A 25633-nucleotide genomic window follows, 5' to 3' on the forward strand; every position below is an offset into this window, starting at 1 on the left:
AAAAAGTGGGCCAGGGAGCTATATATGATGGGCGTGGCACTCATAGATGTTGATGCCAACGATGCCATTGTAACCTGAAACCTGCATAGGATACGATATGTACTTAATGTAGGACCGATCAACGTGTAAAGCTATTGTGTTTTTATGATTTAAAGTAGAAAATCCACTGACCTTTCAATCGCCTTTCATGAAGGGCTGTTATGGTTTGACTCTAAAACATGGCACCCAAGCTCGTGCACTGAATGTGTGGCCCCAGCTTTTGGTGCTGTTTTGGGTGGTTCCTTAGAAGGCAGGACCTGGCTGAGAGAAGCAAGTTGCTCATAGTCAGTTCTTTCCTCCCTCTCTACTTCCTGTCAGCCATGATGCAAAGCATCCCAGGCCCTGGATGGACCTGCTATCATCATGTTCACTTTCACCACACTCAGAATTAATGGGACCAAGTACCACAGAGTGAAATCTGAGAAACAGGACCAACATACATCCTTCTTCCCCCAACTCATTCTCAGGTCCTCGCTAGAGCAATGCAAAAGGACCCACACGCTATCTCACTGAAAAAAATCTAACTGTAGGCAAATATGTTCTCATTGTTCTGACCCAAATGTCCTAGAACCAGATCCCTGGTCTGTTGTTATTGAGCCCTGTTGATTTGATTAAGCGTGTTAAGGAGTTCTACTTGAACAAATACTTACGAATGAAACATTTACTAGGAAAAATATCTGCTCAGGCTGGGGCTTTTCTGACAATGGTAATGACCTTATTAGTTATTTTAATGGCTTTAATAGCGCCTTGGAGAGTAAGAAGATCTGCCATTAAGGGAGGGGAAAGCACAGCTGAGCTGTCTCATTAATGGATTGAACCACTCATTAGCTAATCTTTTCTAAAGTCCCTCATGATGTCCTGGCTAATGGCCACTAGAAATACAGAAGTACTTTAATACGGGGTCTTCAATCTAAAGCCTTTGTAGCAATAGCATTGATTACATTGCCCACAATAATAACAACACAAATTAGAGCAGGGGCCAACTATTGACGACTTAGTATGCATCAGACACCCTCAGCAACAGCATATCTGAAGAGACAAACTTGAATTAACACATCTGGCTAGCCAATAGATACCTAATTCAATTTGCACATAAATGCACTAAATTGGCACAGTGAACGTGACTGACTTTTCAAAAGTGTACAGTTGGAGGGTTGCAAATAGATCCTGAAGGCCATGCATGAATTTTTTCTTTCTTTCTTTTTTTTTTTTTTTTTTTTGGAGCTGGGGACTGAACCCAGGGCCTTGTGCTTGCTAGGCAAGCGCTCTACCACTGAGCTAAATCCCCAACCCTCATGCATGAATTTTATGGGCAGATATATATCATGTCTTGCCTTCATGGGGGAGAGATTTCATTTTCACTAGCCATAAGTCTATCTTGGGCTTACCAAGAAGGCTTGTAGTTGAGTTGTTTGTTTGTTTTTGTTTGTTTTCATTTATTTATTTTCAATTTTTTATTGTTTCTTTCATCTTCTTACCTTCTTTTTTTCTTTAAAAGCCAATCCAAAAGTCTTGAGTTGTTATCTCAATGGTAAATCGCCTGCCTAGCATTCGTGAAGCACTGGTCTTCGTTCGCCACACTGAAAATATAAATAAATAAAAGTTGATAAAATAAAAATGAAAACATCCATTTACTGAATTTAAAAAAAGCACTGCATTTAAGGCTACAGACAAAAGAGACAATGATTCAAAGTCCTGCACTGTTAAGGCTCTGAGGCTTCCAGCAACTGATCTGGACTATCCCGTCCCCCTCAGATCCTGACCAGGCAGCATTGCCAGAGAAGTTAGTATCAGACACACTGGGTGGCATCCAGGAGACAGGCTGGGAACTCAAATCTTCATTGAAATTGTGTGTTGCTCTGCGGTATGTGACTTTGCTCGATTTTTCAAATCTGTCAAGATTTGTCTATCTTTCGAAATGCAGACACTGGTAAAATAACCTCACTGGATTACAGTGAGAATTAAACTGAAATGAAGGGAGATGCATTTCTGTACACAGTAAGTACGCAATAGGTGGTGTCTGCTAATACTCTTAGCTGCGTTATCAATAATCAGAGTATGATGAGAGTCAGTCCACACCAGTGGGACTATGCTTCTACTTCCTCTGCCTAAAGCACAGACACTCCTTCTGAACTTGAGCCTCAGCTAAATTTCTGTTTATCCATCTCAAGTTTTGTCACTGAGATACACTCTTACTGGAGCTATTAGCCAAACGTAATGGTGCTGGCTATTTTTGTCAACTTGACGATTTTTTTCCTTCCAGAATCTGGCTCCTTTGTCAATGCCACTGTTACCGACCCCTCCTCTCCAGGGCCCTGCTCTCTGTATTTCTGCCTTGGATTAAATTGTCAAAAGTTATGTGGATGGTACCCATTTCTGAGTATCAAATAACAAAATAACTTTTCTCTGTATGCCCATTCCACCATGTGATCTTAGAGCTATCCCAACTGGATACACCTGGCTTACCTTTTGTACAATGAGTCCCCCATCTGCCATGGCAGGTGGCAGCCATTGTACTGAACCTGTTTCCCAGGTTCTTTCCCTAGCTCAACTTTTTCCTCTTGAATGAGGTCTTGACATGCCTCATGGGTAGCATTTTATGGACCCCCTCACAGTACTTCATCAAAGAAGGTTACAATTCAGTTCTCAACATTATCTTACCTTCTAGTCCTAACACCTAGATATTTGACACAAACCATTACTATCTTATTAGTTTATCTTTTGGTAGACATTTAGTAGCAAACGCTAGCATAATCTAGCCCTTTAAAATTCTATTTCATATCGTTTTGTTGATATAAATGCAAAAACTGCCATTAAAGGGGGGAATAAATGTGTTTTAAAATCCTTAATTCTTTTTTATAGATCTGTAAGAAATAATATGCAGCAACTACATTTTTAGTACTACTGTAATATTAAATATCATTAATAAAAGTTAAAGCTATATTAAAGAGGAAATTCTAAATATTTATCTAAAATATAAAAAGTTTCAAAGAAGAAACTCTCTTTTCTACGACCAACTTGCATTTTATATGCTTTTATGATCTTAATTATCTAAACTTATAGGCTTAGGATAGTTCAGACAACACTTAGCAAAAATAAAGGTACTCCATTCCCCGTATTGGGTTTTGTTTTCTCATGTTTAAAAACAGTAATGTGAAGTAAATGCAAAACCTTGTGTAGCTAGGCCGCCAGGGTGTCACTAAGATACACCCTTACCTGAGTTATTAGCCAAACATAACTGTGCTGGATATTTCTGTCAACTTGACAAACTCTATCAAACTGGATTTAGGTAAATTATTAATGATTGATTTGGGGAGGCCCAAATAAGTGTAGGTGATACCATCCTTGGGTGGGAGGTCCTGAGTTACAGAAAGCCATTAAGAAGCCATGGAGAACAAGTTTGTAGGCAGCATCCCTCGTCGTCCTTGGCTTTAATTCCTGCCTGCAGGTTCCTGCCTTGAGTTTGTGCTCTGATGGCCCGTCTGTAATGGAGAGTAAACTGTAAGAAGAAAGAAACCCAACTTTCCTTCCCAAGTTTTTTTCATCATCGTGTTTTTCACAGAAGTACCTTTCAAAGCATATGAAGACAATAGTTATCCACACACAGATAAAAACTTCTTGACATCTTATTCCTCTTAAAATTTTATACTAGGAGTTTAGTATTAGACCAGTGACATTTCCTAATCAAGAAAGTGCCCTCACATTAACCTATTCTGTATAGTTTTCTTTCAAATGAGGCTTGAGCCTACTTCAATAATCTCAGTAGCTTACATTACTCAGGAAAAATGGCCACTGTAACAATTCTCAAACCTCGGCACACCAAGCGTTCCTTCTCTAATTCACACAACATCCACTTTAGATAGACCTAAATGGTGGCACTCCTGTGTATGTATGTTCCTTCCAAGTGATGACTTGGGAATCCAGGATCCTTAACATTATGGATTCTGATTTCTGTGCATAGTTTCCAGGTGTGTTACATACACAGCCAAGGAGAATGTGAAAACATCTATAAGGAGGTTTATAAGCAAGTTTGAAATAACCGTACACAATATCTGTCTTCATTGATTTGAGACTGTATTTGTAGTCTCCAGATAACTGCGAACAGCATTAGAAAACTTTCAGGGTGCCCAGGGAGGAGACAAAATAATTTGTAAAATATAGCATTGTCCTTGTTATATAATTAATAATTAAATTATATCTGTAAGGTAAATAAATTATGCCTTTGTCTTTTTCTGTTCATGTGCCAATGTCTTTAACTATTTTACATCATAAAGAAAACAGCTGATCCAGCTCTGAGTGCAGTTTTGGATTGTTGCTGGCACTAGGAACAATCAGGCCTGTCAACATCTGGGACAACCAGGTAGGGCTCTGTCCCAGGTACCCTGCCCACTACCAGACCCCCTTGGGCACACCCAGCAGCAGTGAATTATGCCCTGTCCCCTGCACTCCATTTCTGAACCACAATTCTGTCTGCATCCCCAGAGGCCTGCTGGCACCAGGGACTACCAGGTAAAACTGCTTCCCCCCAATCACCTGCCAAAGAGGATGTGTCAAAGACACCCTAAACCTATAGAATCAACTAACCTGAACATATAGGGGCTCACAGACTGAACCACCAACCAAAATACATGTGCAGGATGGACCTAGGCCCCCTACACTTTTGTAACAGATAGGCAGCTTGTTCTTAATGTGAGACCCCTATCAACTGGAGAAGTGGCTGTCTCTGACTTTGTTGCCTGCCTTCGAGCCCCTTTCCTCTTAGTGGGCTACCTTGTCTAAACTCAATAGGAGAAGTTGGAAAGATGTGCCTAGTTCTACTGCAACTGCAACTGGATATGCCAAGTGGGTTGATATTTGTGGGAGGCCTCCCCTTCTGAGGAGAAAGGGAGGGGGTGGGGTGAGGAAAGAGGAGGTGAGAGGGAAGGACTGAGAGGATGAGGAGAGAGGAGAAGCTTTGATTAGGATGTAAAGTAAATTACTACTACTATCACTCCTCTTCCTCCTCCTCTTCCTCTTCTTCCTCCTCCTCTTCTTCCTCCTCCTCCTAACAACAATAATAAAGGGAAACAACCAAGGTCTGTATAATTCTCAGTGCACAATGCCTGTGCCTACCAGGTAGCTAGAATTAGCTCTCTTCATATGTTAAAGAGATAAATATATCTAGGTATATATTCACTGAATGTAGATTGCTATTGGAGAGAAGGACAGGGGAAAGTAGTTGATTGTTCTGTTATTAGTTATTAACTGGCTAACCTCAGAATCAACTGTATAAGGTTGAACTAGGTGACGTTTTCTACCAGAGTTCACATTGGTCCTTACATTTCCCTAATGAATGTATTCTGTAAAACCACTAAAGTACATGAAAACAAAAACAAAACACACACACACACACACACACACACACACACACACACACACACACACACACACCTTCAGTGATGAGTAAAATGAACCCCAAGCCAGCAAGATAATTGGATTCTATTAAACTAGGAATCCTCTTGTCATGATAGTAGGTTGAAAATACAGGGAACTGTTCAATGTGAGAAAAAGATGTTTTAGAAATGGATTGCCACTTTTGCAACATTGAACAGTTCCCTGCATTTTCAACCTACTATCATAGCTAAAACAAACGATGTACACAGTCTTAGAAGTCAACTTTCCTGTAGGCTTCTGTGTTTTCCAAACATACTCCATAAGTACCATCTTTAGCTTGGTCAAAAGATCTGCTCACTCCAAGATAGTCTTTCCATAAAGAAATTCCCCATATAATATATCATAATAGAGACAATCATGATACACACACACACACACACACACACACACACACACACACACACACACACACAGTAAGAGCTCCAGTACAGAGACAGGACCTTCCCTTGAGCTTCTGAGACTATTGTTGTCTGGTCCTTTGCTGCCATTGCAGCCTTTTGTCACATCACAGGGCAACCGCCAGGTGTTCAGAATCCCTCTACTCTCGCCTTCTCGGCTTCCCTCTGGAAAGGTTTTATCACATCTCCTGCTCACCCACTCTTCACGTGTGGCTCCCTTGTCCATGCCTTGGGCATCCTTTCTGGCCTTTCTATTGAGATTAACAATTCCTTCCTGTGCCTGTCTGTATCATGTGCAACATATTTATACATATATATGTATATGTATATGTGTGTATATGTATATATACAGATCTCTACACATATATAATTACTAATCACACTGCAACATTTCATGCGTGTGTTCAGTTTTGCATTCCAAATACGTTGCATGTTACAAGCCCTATGTCTCTTCAGGCCTCATGAATTTTCATCTTTAATGCATGTCAGGGCCAAGAGTGATTTTGGGGGGCCAGCAAGACCACAGAAAGTCATTTCATCTAAGGCACAGAAAGGTTCAAAGTTAATAAGGTTTTATTTTTCAAAGAAGCCCGGTCATTCCCACTCAGTATCCACCAGTAACCTCCTACTGCCCCGTGTCCCAGCTCCCTGCAGCTCTGCCCTCCTGGTAGTCACTCTCGCTCAATAGCCTTATTTCTCCAGCTGACTTTTGCTTGCCTTTGTCCCAGTTCTTTTCATTACTCTGCCTGGTAACCTGCAAGCCATTGATCCCTCCCTCAAACAGCTCATCACGGGCTCGGCAGAGGCCTGGCCCCGGTGCAGGTCACCTTCTGTAAGCACAGAGCTGACACTTTCATATTTAAAACTGTTGCCAGGAAACTCAGATGGAGCCATTCAGACAGGCGGCTGACGGCAGGGGAAATGTCATTTTTCGATAAATGCTTCCCAACCTTGGTTAGACTTGCTCCAGGGGGCCTTTTTACTTTCAGGAATTTTGCCACAGATGAACATTTATGGCTTTCAGGACTTCACTCCTGGATCTGCTATTCTGTCACTGTGTCTCTGCGTGGCTGCATGAATAAGAAAGACTCATAATGTTTATCGAGCACAGATGAATTCCTAAACTAGAGAGGTAAGTAGAAAAGAAATCTGTAACACTGCTCAGAGATTAAGGTGGCTTCTGTAAGGCTCTGAAGTAAAAACACATTAGATTCCTTGGGATGGGAAGAGTATGGGCGTTTTAAAACAGGGGTGTGGTTGCCATGGTACCTCACAAGGATGCTTCAGATGACCTGGTTATAGAAACCTAGTAGTGTGGCTAGTCTCAGTTTACATTAAAGTGAGCTGTACTTTAGCCTGAATTTGACCCACATTTTACGTGAATCCTTAGTTCTTCTTGCTGTCATCCACCATGGTCTTTGGAAATTAGGATGTGGGCATTTCCGAAGTCATTCAACTGTTACTAGATTGGCTAAGAGTAAACTATGCTATGTTTATACACATCTTGATACACTTTATATGAAACAAAAGAGTTCATCTTTTTAAAGAGCCCGTACACTCAGTATTTAAACTCATAAAGCTTTTGGGTGTACATTTTTTTCTGACTTTCTCTTAGCTGAACCTGGGTTTTGAGTTCCTACCTACTTCTCACCCAAATCTTTGTTTCTCCTTGAGACAAACCAATTCTTTCACTCGTATGTGTCTTTAAATTATCCACTCAATATTCAGGCTTGATTATTAACTTTCTTAACTTAGTCTTGGGAAGTGTCCTTTAAGTTGCCCAAGGGATGAACTCAGAACTTAGAGGGTCAAGTTCAGATGAATATCTCAAAATACATGAAACACTATACCAGGAAATACATGAAATCCATCATCTGATGGTAACTGTTTTTACAATTTTTGGACGTCCAGGCAAATTTTCAATTTCTTTTACAATATAATTTTTTCCTCAATGATGAATTCATTCATATAAAAGTAGCAACCACACAGTACAGTTGTTCCATATTGGTAAGTGTGCTTCATATAAAGTATCATAAATACAATAACATCACAAAATACACTGTAGTTTAATGCTATGTGGATGAGTATGAGGTAATTGCCATTAACTATAGATTATTCAACTCAATGCTTCTCAAGTTTGCCCTAAAATACTAATGGATGAATCATGCCATAGCATGTAATTCTAACTGTAAGGGTAACTGTGGAGAAGGAAGGGATGCTCTATTCAATCATAGGAAGACGGAGGATAGGAAGCATAAAGAGGTGGGTTCAGCTGTGTGCAATGTGTCTAACCATAGCTACTCTGTGGTATGTGGCAGATCATTTGAATAACAGTTATAGCAATATGGATAGCTGAGGGCATACACACTGAAAGACCCCTGGAGCGGGGGGACCCTCACTCAAGTCTCAGGATGACGAGACCCCCCAAGAAGGTCTCACGTAAGACCGTCCTTGCTGTAAAAACACAAGGTTTATTGATAGGAACCAGTGCACTGGGGTCAAGACTCATATCCCACGCAGGGGCAGTGGAGTTCGACCACCAGTAGCTAAGAGAACGGGAATTTAAAGGAAGAAACCACAACCCAAGGGGGTAGGGAGGGCGTCATTGGAAGATGTCGAGAATACCAGTGAAAAATCACAAGGAGGAGCTTCCTGTTTCTCAAGATTGTTTAACTTTATGGACAGCTAGTTCCTGGGAGAAGCTTCCTGCTTCTCGAGATTGTTCTCTAAGATTTTAATCTAACTTTATGGTCAGCAAGTTCCTGGGAGAGAGTTGTCCAACCAGCTGGTGTGATTTGCAGTTCCAGGGCCCAACCAGTTTCTTTCTTCTGCTCTAAACTTTTGTCTAGGGGGGCAACCTTAAAACTTCTACCTTTCAACACAAAGTTATTGCTTATTTATAGACTGTAGGGCTCTGGCACCTGGAGCTCTCCATGGCGATCTCTGGCCCTGCTACATATGTGGGTTCAGGTCAGTGGGGAGAGAACTCAGGCAAGGAGGAGGGACTCTTCCGCAGCCTTCTGCTGCTAGTCCTTCTCCTTTCTACCACTGCCACTTTTTGCTTGGCCGGGTTGAGTCAGCAGGAGACTGACTAGTCAGCAAGGGGTACACGGGAGCTTCTGGTGGCGATTTCAGGAGAGCAGATCTCTTCCCCAAGCAGTGGTGTTACAGCTCTTATGACAGAAGCTCTCAGACGATGGAATAATTCCTGCATATTTTTAATCCTGAACACGACTCTTAAATACAGTTTTTGGATGGGTCAGTGTCTGACAGCAGGTACTGCCTATTGGTTTGGCCTGAGAGCTTGGGAAGACTTCATCTACATATTCGGGGGCATGGTCCTGTTTCTATGACTGATCTGCCTATGTGACCTGTGGTCATGTCCTCACCTGTGGTGGAGGGGCTTGGGGCGTTGTCCTTACTGACTGGTCTGTCTCAACCTCTCTACATGGATCTGTGGGGGTGCAGCTACATGAGACCTTGATATCCTGGGAGACTGGGATTGAGCCTGCCATCCCTTTTAGGGTCCCCGGGGGTTTGACCTATCTTGACCAGGAATATTGTACCTTTCACAGCCCACCACCCCCCAATAGACCATTATGGTTTCCTATGCAGAAATATTTACAATGGTTTATGGTTTTCATTATATATAAATAGTGCTGGGTAGATTTCATAGATTTCATCACAAGGCACCAGGAAGGTGGAGTCAATGTTTTAAAGTTAAAGGCAGATGAGCCCTATGAAGATTTGGGGACCTCACTTTTAGAAACACGAAATAAAATAAATAGTGAAATTAGAGTTTGAAATTTGTATTGATTCACAGGATCTCTTTATTGCCTTCCCAGAGAGGCCTGGCTCCCACTTCCCATCTGTCCGTGTAGCATTCTCCTAACCTTTAGTCTCTAAAATCATCTATCATTGCTTGAATTAACGTGCAACAGATAGTAACTATGTAATATTGCTTCCAGTGTAAAATGTTTACATAAAAAAGGCTTCAGGAAGCTGACTTGTTACTTCTAATTCATTAAGTCCTGACTTTGTGACAGGTCAGCCTGGATGGAAAGACAGCTCTGTGCGTTACACCAATGGCTCTCCTTTCCCTAGTAGTCCCTTGACATGATCTAAGTCATGACCAGGATTACAGGAGAATCCAGAACATGTGTTACTAAGGAAACATGAACACGATCTGAAAGAAGTAATATTACTAAAAGCACCAGAACTCTTCTTTTGCTCAATTCTATTTCAAGTAATACCTAGAGAAGAAAGGAAGGAGGATGTTTAGAATCATGACAAAACAGTTTGAGGTGCTGTACTCTACCTCTTACCACAAGATAAAAACAAGCTTTTACTGGTTCCTAGATGTGGCAGCAGGACTGATAACTAATCAAAAGAGAAACAGGGAGTAAGAGTCTTACAAGATATTATACATAACATGCAATGTATAAGAGTGAAGTACGACACCCAGTGTGGCAACACAGAGCTGTGATCGCAGCACTCTGAAGGCTGAGGCATAAGAATCACGTGTTGAAGGGTATCCTGAGGCAGTGGAGAAAGTCCCTATCTTTAAGACTAATAAAGTATCATACATGCATACACTTGCAATTTTCTGGTAAAGCACTTCTCTCTGATATGAAATTGTTTCATATTGTAAATATGGTTAAAGAGAAAAAAAACACATGCTGTAATAATTCTCTATTTCTTGGAATAGTACCTGAAAACTAATTATGTAAAAACTTAACAGAAGAGTTCACAAAATTATGTCTTGTTATAATTGTATTCTCCTATGCCTTGCCTAATGTTTCTGTTTGCTTTGATATTTTCATGTGTTCAACTAGATCATAAGTTCCTGGGAGGAAGAGAGAAGCCAGAGAGATTAATAGAGACCCACCACATGCACATATAATCATTATCCTTAGAGAGTTTCTGGCTGTAAAATTGATTGCCTCTGTGTCACTAGGGATCTGCTAATAAGATCATATTTTGAGGATATTCTTTGTCAATCAAAAGTAGAAAGAGTGATAGCAGGTGTGGAGAAGGGCTGGTGGGAGAGGGCGGGAAGCAAGAAAAATGAATTACAGGGCAAATATAAGCAAAGTACATGATATACATGTATGAAAATGTCAAATGAAATGCATTATTTTATGGTAATCAATTTTAATGTGGAATTATAAAGAGCATTAGGTAAATATCAAATATGTATCATATATATGTTGATTATCAATCTACCTTTTATTTTTCAAATTATTGTAATATTTGAAGATGGCTGGTTATGATGAAAATTGAATACCGCAGTGATTTGCTGTATGAGCCCTAACTGAGTGCTGGCAGCTAAGCACAGCATAAATGTATCTCCTTACAGGTCTGGAAATTGAATGTCCAAGAGCAAGGTGTCTTTAATATTGGTTTTCAATGAGGCCTATCTTCCTGGGTTGTTCTCATATGACTTTCTTTCTGTATGTGTACGGAGTGGGCAAGGTCCTTGGAATAGCTCTTTCTTTCCTGATTTGACACCAGTGTTATACGGAGTTACCCTGTGACTACATTTCATTTTAATCATCTTTCTGGAATCTCTGTCTCTAGATCAAGATTAAGGTTTCAACAATCGGATTTTGAGTAAACAAGATTGGGGACATAATCATGACCTTTATGGAAAATAAGAATTTGGTCTTTCCTTCCAAAGTAGATGGTGAGTTGTTTTCAATATATCTGAGCCTGCAGTCCAGTTCTGCCAGTGATCCCAGCCCTCCCCAGCCAGGACCTTAAAGAGTCTGACTTGCAACTGATTCATATGGTGAAGACAGCTCACAATCCGCTTTACCATCAGGGTTATAATGAGAGAGGGTTGCATGATGCTGTAGGTAGGACCAGCTTCCTAACTTGGACAGCCTCTTCCTGATTCAGCAGACTCCTGCAGCATCAGCGGTAGCTCTTGAGGTTATTATGATCATGGTAAGGCAATTCACTAAGTAAGTGACATTGGAAGGAAGAAAGAAAGAAAGAAAGAAAGAAAGAAAGAAAGAAAGAAAGAAAGAAAGGAAGGAAGGAAGGAAGGAAGGAAAGAAGGAAGGACAGAAGAAAGGGGGAAGGGAGGGAGGATGATACAAAGAAAGATTCAAAGAAACATAGAAAGAAGAAGAACTCCTTGGTTGACTGATTCCATGTATGGGAGCTTTTTTTTAATTTTTTTTATTTTTTATTTTTTTAGCAGAGATAGGGTGGTTGGGAGTCTGGTCTCCTCAGCTTTCCCACTTGTTACAAACTCTGAGAGCTGACACTAATTAGGGAGTATTTCATTCCCAAATCTCTATTTCCCTTCTTTCAAAGAAAGGAAAGAAAATGGTAGGGGTCAGTTTCCCTAGGAAGGCCAGCCCCTCTGAATTGGCAGATCATTTCCGTGGTCTTACTTTGGATCAAACAGTCCCAAAATCCCTTAATTATTCAAAGGTTAGTAGCAATCTGAATTTGATTATTTATAACCTGACTTGTACTTCAAAGCCTTCTTTCTTGTAGGGTCAGCCCCTATCACACGGACTCGATGTTTTTCTCCTTTGCCCCAATTGTACAGCAAAGGCCTCAATAACCAATGTGGCTGAATTTGAGCACCACCTTAAGAAAGTGAAAATAAAGATGATGCGGACAGAGCCCTAGCTTATCAGCATTAGTGCTGCCTTCTGAGGGGTCATACCCCATGTACCCAGGAGAGGCATGTGAATGCATTTTGAAAAGATGACCTCTGGACCATCCGTTCCTCCACCTGGATAACTGATCCAGAAAACAAAACTGAGTTTCTATTGTTTGGTCCTCCCAGTCTAAGGTATTTTGTTGTGACAGCCCAGGTATGCTAATATACCCCATCACTGTATAGCCTTGGAATGCCAGGTGTCATCTCCTTAACTATTTCTCCTGCTACTAGGGGTGTGTTATTCTTTTTCCTGGAAGTGCACCAATTAGATTGGCACATGCTGTTTCTTGGATCACCCTGCCCAAGAGAAACAGACTTTGTTACTAAGACTCTCGAGCACAAAGTGGCTTCCCACAGAAGTCTGTTGTCTTTGTGTACCACATTTACTGTTCTTTTGATCAGTAATAATCCAAACACACCTCAATTCTCCATTCATATCTGAGGCCTTAGAGTTTAGGGCCTCAGGATGTTTATGAAGGAAAGGACCACAGTCCATTGGCTGCTTTGTTCTGGGCTTTGTGCTTGAACTCTTGTCACATGCTTTGCCCTTTAACTGCTTCCACCTTGCTATGAGGTTGAGAAAAAGCAACGTGCACTTCTCACGTTCCTCCCACACTTTCGTCTTTTCAGCTTGATCTCTCTCAAAACCTGACTCAGATTTTGTCAGTGGTAATAAGTGTGGAATTTTATTGTCTCCCATGCCACTCATTTTTGCACTACTCTTCTTAGGGACAGTTGATGTCATTGCCTACCAGATAATCACCTGGTTGAACAGGCTTCCACCAGTGTTGTTTTACCCCTTTGGTTATAGTAAGTACCACTGACTGAGGGTCGGGGTCTTATAAAAGTAGCACAATAAATTTCATTTTGTTTTTCAGACTCCATTTAAAGTTAACTTGTCCTCAGAGAGGCATGGCCCCCACCCTTGAGTTCTGACAAAAACCACGAAATGTCCCTGGCAGTTGCAAAACAGACACAGCAGCCAGACCTAGCTGATAACAACAGAGTGGGCTAAGGAAATATAAGTCGTTCCCAGGTCAAGATGTTCCTTTTAGATGTATGGTCCCTCCTTGTGGTTTGACCAGATGCTGTGAACTAACTTAAAGGCCAACATTCCTTTTACCCTCTTACCCAACGTGTAACACCAAGGCTTAGAAATCCCCACTTGCAGTTTTTCCCTTTGTAACCCCCTTCCCTTAGACCTCAGGCTTTGGTTTTGTATTCTACTGAGTCCAGGAAGTTTGCAGCCCAAACTCGAACTCAAATAAAGACTCTCATATGCTTGCATTGGAGTTGTGGTTCCTGGTGGTCTCTTTGGGGATTTTTCGATCTGGGCACAACAGTAGAAGGTGCCTAAGGAACGGTGTCTAAGATTGTCCTCTGCTGTTGCGTACACTTGCATGCATCTACACACACAAATGTCAGTACCTGACACACACATAAAGTCACCTCTACACTCATCTGGATTTCAGCAAACCCATAATACTCAAAACATTGTCGCTTGAATTTCTTGTGTGAATGAGTATATAGTAACAAAAAATATGTATGACACCATTTTAACAAACTTAAAAACCGTTTCTATGAATACTTATAACATAACCCCTTAAAATGATCTCCAGTTGTTTTCATCCTTTTTCAATTCTCAAATGACTTCTATAAAACCTCACTTGTCAAGGTCAATGACAAGGTTATACTGAAAACAAATATGTGCTGCGTGATCAATAAAATAAATACTGAGTATATGGTGGCAAATGGTTCTAAACAAGATTGGCGATGTCTCAGTTTGTCTGGAGACTCAGCATGGTTAATATAAACAATTACTCTCATTTACACATCACTAATTGCAAAAACTTAGAAACTTCTATGTTCCTCAGCAGAACAAATAGTACTAAAAATAAAATCACATTTCTAAGAAGTTAGATCACTCCACCAGATTTTCACCCACCATATTAATGACTCTATTAATGTACTGGCAACCTCATTATTAGTTTCTGACAACTTCTTAGCTATAGAAAAATGATTCCTAGATTAGTATTCAAAGAGGTGAATCAGTGTGAAGCACTATGACAAAGAATTTCCCTAAAAAGCCTATCACTGGGGCAGCTGGAGAGCTGAAAGTCAATGGGTAAAGTTGTTGTACTGTCTGGGATATGATTCCTTGGGCTCCCCACTTCCCAAGGCTATTTCCTCTGTAATCTTACTTATGGGAATGCTAATGGGATAGGTGGCAATATCAAAATAGGAATAGATTATAAGATGTTATGTTTTGTTTTTAAGAGCTTCTCTTAGTCAGGGTTTGTATTCCTGCACAAAACATCGTGACCAAGAAGCAAGTTGGGGAGGAAAGGGTTATTCAGCTTACACTTCCACATTGCTATTCATCATCAAAGGAGTCAGGACTGGAACTCACACAGGGCAAGAATTCAGAGGCACGAGTTGATGCAGAGGCCATGGAGGGGTGCTGCTTACTGGCTTGCTTACCCTTGCTTGCTTTCTCATAGAACCCAGGACCACCAGCCCAGCGACAGCACTATGAACATTGGGCTGGGCCCTCCCGCCTTGATCACTAATTGAGAAAATGCCTTACAGGTGGGTCTCATGGATGCATTTCCTCAAGGGAGACTCCTTTGTGATAACTCCAGCTTGTGTCAAGTTGACACACACAACCTGCCAGTACAGAGCTATAGGTGACCATGAAATAATGAGCTAGATTAAGTTGTCTTTAATCAATGCATTGTTTAAAGTTGTCAGTAATCTGTTTTCACCCTATCCTTGGGTTTGATTCTCAGAACTGCAAATAAAAGGTTTTTAAGTTTGTTAAAGTAGTGTTACACATTTTTGTAATTCAATACTCATTCGTGTAAGAGAAAATGATAATATGATTAAATAAACATGGGGATAGCATATAAATTCTCCTGAATTGTTGGAAGCCATCCCTCATTAGTCTTTGTGACTACAAAAGAATGTAGGGGTGACATTTTGTGTGTGTGTGTGTGTGTGTGTTGTGTGTTGTGTGTGTGTACATGCACATATGTATACAGGTGTGTAGGGCTCATCTATGTGCAGGTAGATGTATGCATGTGTATGCAGAGGTCAGAGGACAACTGTAGGGGTCATTCCTTGGGTCCCTTCTTCCTTCCTTTTGATATAGCGTTTCTCATTGCTCCAGAACTTTTCCAAGTAGGCTAGACTATGAGTGGTGCTGTGGTAGGCATTGCCCAGGATCAGCAAATCCAGAGGATCAGAATCAATGCCATGCCTCTTGTTGGCTGAGGTTGTTAGTTTTGTCCTTGAACATATGAGATGAGACCATTTGATATTTGTAAAATTGAGACTCTTCATAAGGATCAGAAAAGTCCACATAATAAAAAATTTCCTATCATTCTCAGCTCCCTTCATTAGTGCGTTTCCTCAGAAGAGAGCCTTTGATTGGATGGTAGTAATTAGTTGGGACTGAATGAGAATGATTCTGAGCCGTGTGAATTGGGTCGTGGTGGATAACAGTACATTTTGCTTTCCTGTTCTCTCAGGTTTTGTGTTGTCGCTGGAAATGGATTACATCACAAACTCTACCTGCCAATCAAATATGAAATTAGATGCTCCGTTTTGTTTAATAGCAATTTGCCAGAGGCTAAAACAACTTTAAACAGAAAGTGAAAGCATGCTTCATGATCAGCTGCCTGCTTCAGTGAAGGAGAGATGAAAATATACAAGGTATTTGCCAACTACTGAAGGCTTACTTGTTCACTTGAATGCTTTATTCAAGCTCTCTTTTCTCTCTCTCTCTCTCTCTCTCTCTCTCTCTCTCTCTCTCTCTCTCTCTCTCTCTCCCTCTCTCTCAGGTATTTAGCATTCTTTGTCTTAACAATTCCCCCAGATTGTTTCATTTTTTTATGCAACTAATGTTCTGCCTGCTCATTGTCTAGTGCAAACTACACTTTAATTACTGGAGGTGAGAGGAAACAGAAGACAATTCTATTTACTAACAATCAGTTCTGCTTGAAAAAATAGCACGTTTTGTAAAGTGGAAATATATTTTCGTCTAATGGTTGTAACTTTTATTTTTTTTTCAGTAAATCTTATATTATTTTTCTCAGAAGGTTCGAATCCTCCAAAGGTTTTTTAGAATGGTTAAATTTTGTGCAGAACTGAGGTAATGAATATAAGACAAATCTCTTCCATTATGCTTTTAAAACTCCTGTCCAATCTTATTAAATACTTTTACACAATACCTAGATAATTAAAAGATAATTTAAAAGCATCACCAGCAGTGGTGAACCAGCTACTTCCAGCTCCTGTTGCCTCGAGTTCTTAATGTCGGCTAGGCTGCATCCTAAAGCTGCCATTCAAAATAAACACTTTCTCCACTAAGTTGCTTTTGTCCTAGCAGCTGGAAAGACAACTAGCACAGAGTTCATATGTTTGACGTATACAACTGTCTTCCTTTGTTTTGGCGCTTGAGCCAACTGCCATCTCCTGCACTATGTTACAGGTCGGCGTGAGAACTGGCTTTCATGTGTTTTACTGGATTCTGGGGAGAATACAATTCCCAGGACCCTTACCCCTCTGATGGTTACTCCTCAAGGTCTGGATCTGTGATCTAGAAACTCATTAGCATTTGTCATTGCTTAGGAGACACACATTTGGGCACGGCTGTGGAAGGGTTTACCTGTCAATGTGTTTTGATTCAAATGCCACAAAGTTGGAGATTTTGTGAGGAAAGAGTCTAGCCCCAATAAATCTTGAGTTTTACATTGCAATTTATTCATCTACTAGGTTAGCCATCCCTCCTGGTTTCTTCTGGGAGCTGTCCTGGTGAGCAGTCTTTTCTCACTCTCTTTTAAGGTTTTATTGATTCTTTGTGAATTTTCATATCAGGTACCCCAATTCCACACATATCCCTGTCCCTTTGTATCCGCCTTCTAACCTAGCAACACCCCCAACACCCAGGGGAGAGTATAAAACAAGATAGAATAATAATAATAATATAATAAAATCTTGTGGAAGAGCTGCTGTTGTTCTGTGTCATGGTGATCCTGCTGCTTGGATCTTCAGGCTAAAGTGCTTCAGCGGTTCACATATGAGATAGATTTTGGGTGAACCAATCTCTAGATCTGGTCTCGGGTGTTTGCTGAGCTGGTCAGTCAGCCAGCTCACTTCTGCCCACCCCACCAGGGCCAGCACTGCTCTAGCTGGCTCACCAGTGCCGAACTGCAAGGGTCAGGGTCAGCTCTCCGGGGTTCATCCACCCTGGACAGCTCTCCTATGATTTCCCACCAGGGACAGCTCTTCTGTGCTGTCCAAGCGAGGTGCAGGGCCTGCTCTCTAGAGTCGTTCTCAGTGCCACTCAAAGGAGAGAAAAAGAGCTGTTGTAATAGCTTATCTTCCAATCAACCTAAATCTAGAAATACCATGAAATCAATAAAAGCCAACGATGATATCACCCACAACCACAAAAAAGGAAATGGAAAATTAATAGTAAAAAAAGAACTTTGAAGTTAAAAACTCATCCAGGGCCAGCCATGATAATATACAACTTCAACCCAGCACTCTGGCCACAGGGGCGCGCTGGTCTCTGTAAGTTCAAGCCCATTATGGATTATGAGTTCCAGAATGTGCATAAAAGCTCAGAGGGAAGTCCCAAAATATACCTCCTTCCTTGGATCAGGTTCAACTTAACTGTTTCACTTGGGAAGACACAACAAGGTATGATCACCAGGTATCCTGAGCCTCCCCGTGGTCCCATGAATATGGAGAGTAGCTCAGGACACAATATCAGGAACGCGACCTCAGTGTGAGACACAGAAGAGCCTCCCTCTGCAGCAGCTCATAATTCTCCTTTTGGGTTTTTTTTGTTAAAATACCATTGTATTTGGAAGAAATGTTTCCTAAATTTGGTAAAGAAAAGAATCGCAAAGGATATACAAAATGACATAGTTATGAAATATATTTTTGATGAAAAACTAAGAGGAAAATGCATTTATGTGAGAAAGAGTTTTATGTGACAATGATATTTTCATCCTAAAACAAAAGATTTCTCTAAAGTAAGAAAATAGATAATGCCAAAACTGTAATTAAAATATTTTGTAATATAAAAGTTGGAGACAAGTGTATCACCAAGCTGACTATGATTAAAGGTTAATAAAACTTCTTGATGTCAAAATTCAGTGTGTTTATGTAGGACTGGAGCCTGACTTTCCATTTACAATAAATTGTCTTAAAATGGCAATATTTAGAAACATATCCAGGAAAAGTAACACAGAGAACAAGGATTTTGTGTTTATCCCTTAACCGAATGAGTTTTTCAAAACCTGATGATTAGGTTTTCTTCAAAAGTTGTTTACAAGTTTCCCACTGGATAATGAAACTTCACCTGGTAGAAACTGCCCTCTCAGCAGTGGGAGGGTTCTATTAAAATGCTGTCTCTCCTTATGACATCTTCGTTAAATAATATAGTAATTGTAAAGCTTATCGTAGTGATAGCACTATGCCTCTAGTATTCTAGGTAATGAATAAAAAAATTAATCTAGTACCACGTGATGTCTTGAACACACACACACACACAAACACACACACACACACTCCACAGACTTCATCCATTTGGGAATGGGAATATTTTATGAGGTACTCACAACCACCAAATATGTTATAGCATTAAAAAAAAAAGGGAACTCTCACGTTCATATTTCTCTCTTCAAGCTTGTTCCTGAGTATACACATGCAAACTCCAGAAAAACAGAGTCAGTGGATGGAAACACTTGGCAGCTTGAGTTTAATCCCTGGCACCCATGATGGATGGAGAGAATTAGGGTCCGAAAGTTGTCTTCTGACTCCCCATGTATGCCATGGCATGTGCATGCCAGCCTTCATACACACATGTACATACATGTACACACAGACACACAGACACACAGACACACAGACACACACACACACATACACACACACTAATAATATAAGTAATCCTTAAAATGAAACAGATGTGCTGATACATGTCTGTGATCCCAGAGTTTGAGAGGTGGAAGAGGAAGGATAAAAAAATTCCATGATTATCCTCATATACATGACCAGTTCTAGGCCACATAAAGTCCTATCTCAAAAAGTAACAATACGGGCAAACTAAATAATCAGTGGAATGCATGTATAAGTAACAGCCAGAACATGCTAATAAAGCAAGTCCATCTGTAGGCATCTTCCTAGTGTAGAAGAGAGACATCAAGATGTTCAGGTCAAAGCTCCTCATGTAAAGGTATCTCCCAGAGAGAGTAAACCTCCTCAAGAGGAAGGTATAATATCCTTTCTGATTTATTTTACCTGGACTCTTGAGGCACAGATTCTAGACGTACAGATAAAGCAGCTCTGAGATGAATAGGACTTGCTAAGGTAAGGCCAAGTTATATACTTCTAAGTGATACTAACTTCCTCTTCAGACTCTAGCACACACACACACACACACACACACACACACACACACACACACACACTCTAGTTGGTCATAATTGGATGATGCTGAACAAAATCCTTTCAACTCCTATGGAAAGGGACACCAACTAGAATTTATCATATTTATTTATCAAACATAAAGCTCAACCAAATACTAAATGAGTAAATTACATATTAGAGAACTAGCTACTAGCCAAACAGGAACTTTAGTTCCTCAGTGTTGTTTTGGCTAATCCTCATGAATTAACGAGTATCACTGACAGTTACATGGCTGTCAGTATTCTAGGAGACCTAGAAATACACGATTCCTGAAGAATGCAACACAACTTACAGAGCAGTCCTTCCCCTGGGGGAAGGGAATCATAGCAAGGGACAAAGGGAATCACAGCAAGGGACAAAGGGAATCATAGCAAGCCTTTCTTTAAAACTATTTTTTTTGGAAAAAAATTACCAAATCACAGTAGGATTTTACACTGGTACATTTGTTTGAGCAACTTATTTTAACTGGAATTTAGGGTAGAATTAGAAAAGTGAATAGTGATAGGATTGTTTATAAATTAGATATATGTGGCTAACATCTGATAGTTTTTATTTTCAGAGCCTTTATCTTTTAAGGAGTCACACTGAATATTTGTAGGGTGTAGTGTCTAGCCCTGCTTCAAATGACATGGGAGCCAGAAGTTTGTATGAGTATCTGTAAAGCAAGATGTTCTTTTTGCCCTGGTTAATTGGGGGAGAAAATATTGCAGGATACTTGATCACACTGTGAAATCTGAGATTCTATTATTTACTGGAAAAACCTGTTTCTAGCTGTGGTGCGACTCAGCCTTAGGACACACCTTTAATTCCAAGCATTGAAGGTAAAATTTGTAGAAGGAAGCACCCATGTTTGAAAGTAATGTATAATTGAGTGGCAGTGATAAATCAGAGAAAGATTTGACAGAATAGGATACGCCTAACTATAATGAGAACAAGGAGGAAAAAGAGACCTCAGAGAAAGCAGTGCAGAGGAGAGAGGGCAGTTTTACTGGGACCGTTGTACAGAGACAGGTTGCAGAAAGAAGAAGCTATACATAGGTGAAGATAGAATGAGAGAGAAAATGAGAAGAAGCCAGAAGAATAGGACACATCGCCAAAGGTAGTTTGAGACCAAGAAGAGCAATTCAGTCAGAAGCTGAAAGGAGTAGTTAGAATCAGTCAACTTGGAGCAGTGTTTGAGCCAGGACAGCTGAGTTGAACCAGCCAGAGTTCAGGAAGAAATAGAAGAGGTGAGCATATTCAGCGGTTCGCTTGGGAGGATGAAACATTCTAGGTCTAGACAAGACTGTACAGAAGCTTCATGAACTAGGCCTAGGTTAGCCAACTGAAGCAGTAAGTTTCTGAGATGCTAATTGAAGTAGGAGAATTAAAGTTACTTTTACAAAAAAAGTCTACCACTAAACCATCAAACCAAATTTGTTCATGTTGGAAATTATTGTTCCAAAATTTGGTGTTGAAATCCTGATTTCGCTAATAAAGATTTGGAGATCTATAATCATAAAAGAAACTAGGATATTTTTTTATCTTTATTAGCTTGAATATTTCTTATTTACATTTCGATTGTTATTATTCCCCTTCCCAGTTTCCGGGCCAACATCCCCCTAACCCCTCCCTCTCCCCTTCTCTATGGGCGTTCCCCTCCCCATCCTCCCCCCATTACCACCCTCCCCCCAACAATCATGTTCACTGGGGGTTCAGTCTTGGCAGGACCAAGGGCTTCCCCTTCCACTGCTGTTCTTACTAGGTTATTCATTGCTACCTATGAGGCTGGAGCCCCGGGTCAGTCCATGTATAGTCTTTGGGTAGTGGCTTAGTCCCTGGAAGCTCTGGTTGCTTGGCATTGTTGTTCATATGGGGTCTCGAGCCCCTTCAAGCTCTTCCAGTTCTTTCTCTGATTCCTTCAACAGGGGTCTCATTCTCAGTTCAGTGGTTTGCTGCTGGCATTCACCTATGTATTTGCTGTATTCTGGCTGTGTCTCTCAGGAGAGATCTACATCTGGTTCCTGTCAGCCTGCACTTCTTTGCTTCATCCATCTTATCTAGTTTGGTGGCTGTATATGTATGGGCCATATGTGGGGCAGGCTCTGAATGGGTGTTCCTTCGGCCTCTGTTCTAAACTTTGCCTTCCTATTCCCTGCCAAGGGTATTCTTGTTCCCCTTTTAAAGAAGGAGTGAAGCATTCGCATTTTGGTCATACTTCTTGAGTTTCATGTGGAACTAGGATATTCTTAAGCCTACAACGTCTCATAGCATAACTTATGAAAGATAACCCCCTCCCCAGCACGTGCTTATCAGGTGGATAATTAAACAAAAGCATAACAATATTAAACTTAGAAGCACTGAATTTTTTAAAAATATGTAAAAAGCTTATTAATGGCGGTGTCTAAACATTCTTATCTCTTATGCTAATGAAAGAATTTTTATGAACGCTCATCATTTTCTAGGTGACAAATGAATCAGTCAGAATGTAGTAACATGAATGAAGGCATTGATTTTGGCCGGAATACATAAATATTTTACATGTTAAGGAGAAAGAGTGACAAAAAGGCATTTAAAATAGCAGAAACCTTTATGAATTGTTGTGTAATGACTATAAAGGTATATAATCTGAAATATGTGTCATTGCATGATGAATTCACAAATGTGTTCTACTTTGTCCATTGTTATACTAATACTGAAAGGCTGTAAAATAGACATGGGTATGTAAACCTCAGAAACAAAGAGAGAAAGAGAGAGAGAGAGACAGAGAGAGACAGAGAGAGACAGAGAGAGACATAGAGAGAGACAGAGAGAGAGACAGAGAGAGAATATGTTTAGCATTTTTCTAAGATATTAGGAAATGTATGTTCATATATGATTAGGCTAATAACATTATTTTAAAAGGATTATGGTAACTTGTCAGTTGGATTTCACATCCAATGTCCATTTTGCTGGATTCTGTACCTGAGCCTGAGGAGAAGTTGGGACATAGGTTAAGAGCTGTTGGCAGATTTGATTTGGAAACCGGCATGGTAGGAAGACTGCACCCTCAGGCAGTATTTCCTCAGCAGAGGCAGGAATCAGAAGCTATCTTTCCAGAAATCTCCGACTTTGCTTTAAGGCAGTGGTTCTCCAACAGTGGGTTGAGATCCCCAGAGGAGTCACATATCAGATACCCTGCATATCATGTATTCACATCATTACTCATAACAGTAGCAAAATTACAGTTATGACGTAGCAATGCAGTAACATTATGGTTGGTATGGTCGTAACACAGGGAACTGTATTAAAGGGTCAAAGCATCAGGAAGGTTGAAAGCCACTGACCTGAAGCCTTTAGTTGCTAAGAGCCCACCAGCATTACAGAGAACACGAAGTTTTCAAAGCTCAGCCAGCTGTGAGTGTTGGGTTTGGTATCTGGCCCTTTACTGAATTGTATCTGTCCATTTTTGTTCCAGTACTGCCAAGTCTTTGTCACAGTGGCTTATTTCCTTGTGCGTGTGTGTGTGTGTGTGTGTGTGTGTGTGTGTGTGTGTGTGTTGCTTTTTGCTGTGTTTTGTTAATGTGCTTGGATGGTTTCCTGAATTTTTTTTTCATACATTTTATGCTTGTCAGTCTTGACGGTGAGTTGACTTCCCCTGGATTTATGTATCTCATATTAGTTTAGGGAGTAAACTGACTTCAGGAATTGTGCTAATGTCAGGAGCTGGCCATTTGACACTTCTCTGAAGCAGAGAGAAAAAAAGAGGGAGGGAGGGAGGGAAAAGTCTACCTGCTAGGCAGCATCAAGGCAGGTTTGGTACAACACGAGGAGGTGCACTTGAGGTGAAAGGCGAAAGGCTGAAGATTCTATTGACCTTGGCAGAGAGAACAGGGGGGCTTTGGGATGGGAATAGATGTCTTATGTGTATATTTCAGCAGCTGTTACCTTGTGGCTTTGCTTCCCATGGTACTGGGTAGTATAAAGGGCTTTGTAAAACACTCATTGCTGGCATGGTATTGACCTGCAGCCCTCCTTATTCTGTCTCTTGCTTCTTCTTTCTGCTTTTCCTATCTATAATCCTTGATGCCCCCCTCAGAGGACTGTTCGACTTTGTACCGGCTGGGCTGGTACGTAATGCCTCAATAGAAAAAGTTATTTGTATACTTTTCATATGACCCCAGTAAGGCTCAGGGTGGCACTGAGGCACTGACTGAGATCACATGGTTTATAGATTCTTAGAGCGTTAACAATTAAGAAATAGAAAGAACAAGGTTAGGGGTAAGGGAAAAGGAGAGGTAGAGTAAGAATGAGAAGGAAAATGAATGGATTAGAAGTCCGAAGGAAACAAGGCTCTCTAAACACAGCAGGAATGCATACAGGAACTCACGGAGACTGAGGCAGGATGCACAGGGTCTTCACAGATTGCACCAGATGTGGTCCCAGAACTGAGCACTGGAGTGGACAAAAGCTCTCATTCTGAACCCAGAAACTGTCCTCAATTGCTAACCATTTACAAGTGAAAGCTTAGTTTTCTCCAGTGGAATCTCACTGGGTGTACAAACCACATTTAAGAGCAGGCCCCATGCCCAGCAGTAGATAGTAGCACTATTAATACTACAAAACTACCTCAGAGACATTCCTGGAAGTTGCTTGTCTCATAACATTTGGTCAGGGATTTTTTTTTAATTTTATAGGTCCTATATTTGTTGGAAGTACATTCACTTCTATGTGTTTTTGCTTTTCCTTGGCACCTTTTCTTCTGTTTCTTTTGCTTTGTTTCTGTTTTATCTTACATTATTATTATTATTATTATTATTATTATTATTATTATTAGTAGTAGTAGTAGTAGTAGTAGTAGTAGTATACCTGTTTATCTTCTAAGATGAGGCAGAAGGGGAATGACTTAAGATGGGAAGGAAGTTGGGAAGGATCTGGGATGAGTTAGACAAGGGGAAGCTATAATTAGAATATAGTGTATGAAAAAATTATTTTCAATAAAAAAAATTAAAATAAAAAGTATGATGTCAGAGCATAGTCCAAAAACTAGAGTTGTGCAAGGGGAGTTGTGTGAGGGGAATTCTGAGTGCTCGAGAAAACTCCAAGAAAACAAGAGCCTTGCAACTTCAGTTTCTTCAAAAACACAGATTATTCTTGAATTACTTTTTCATGCCCCTCAGAGATATAGCTGATAGGAGTGAGTTTCCTTCAGATTATTCGTTACAACTGGCTATTGTTTTATTTATTTATTTATTTATTTATTTATTTATTTATTTATTTGTGGAAAAACATGCTTTTGCCATGAGCAGCTTCTCCTTTGATTATACACAGATTAGACTCATGAGAACTGCACTCAGGTGATCTTTCTTAACCTCCAAGGTACAAATTGTCTGACGCTCTGAATGAAGTTGGCCACTGCATGGGGCTTTAGTCCGCTTCAGTTTGAGGCTCCATTCTCCCAGGCCCCGCCACCTCTAGAGTGATAAAACATATGAAAAGATGAGAAGTGTAGAATATATAGAGAAAAAGAACAGATGCCTATAAAACCTTCTTCAGGCATGAAAACCAACCCACTAAAAAGTTGAAACGTTAAAATGGAAATTTTAAAAACAACAACAATAATAAACACAATAGAAAACAT

The 25633-nt window shown here is 40.4% G+C and overlaps 1 protein-coding gene; it reads left to right on the forward strand.

The window, feature by feature from the left end:
- Positions 1 to 25633, forward strand: part of Erich1 (glutamate-rich 1) — a gene marked incomplete at its 5' end in the record, with an annotated part of 52793804 nt that overhangs the window by 24284201 nt on the left and 28483970 nt on the right.

Source organism: Rattus norvegicus, chromosome 16, assembly GCF_021556685.1.
Source record: "Rattus norvegicus strain SHRSP/BbbUtx chromosome 16, alternate assembly SHRSP_T2T, whole genome shotgun sequence".
Classification (NCBI taxonomy): Eukaryota; Metazoa; Chordata; class Mammalia; order Rodentia; family Muridae; genus Rattus; species Rattus norvegicus.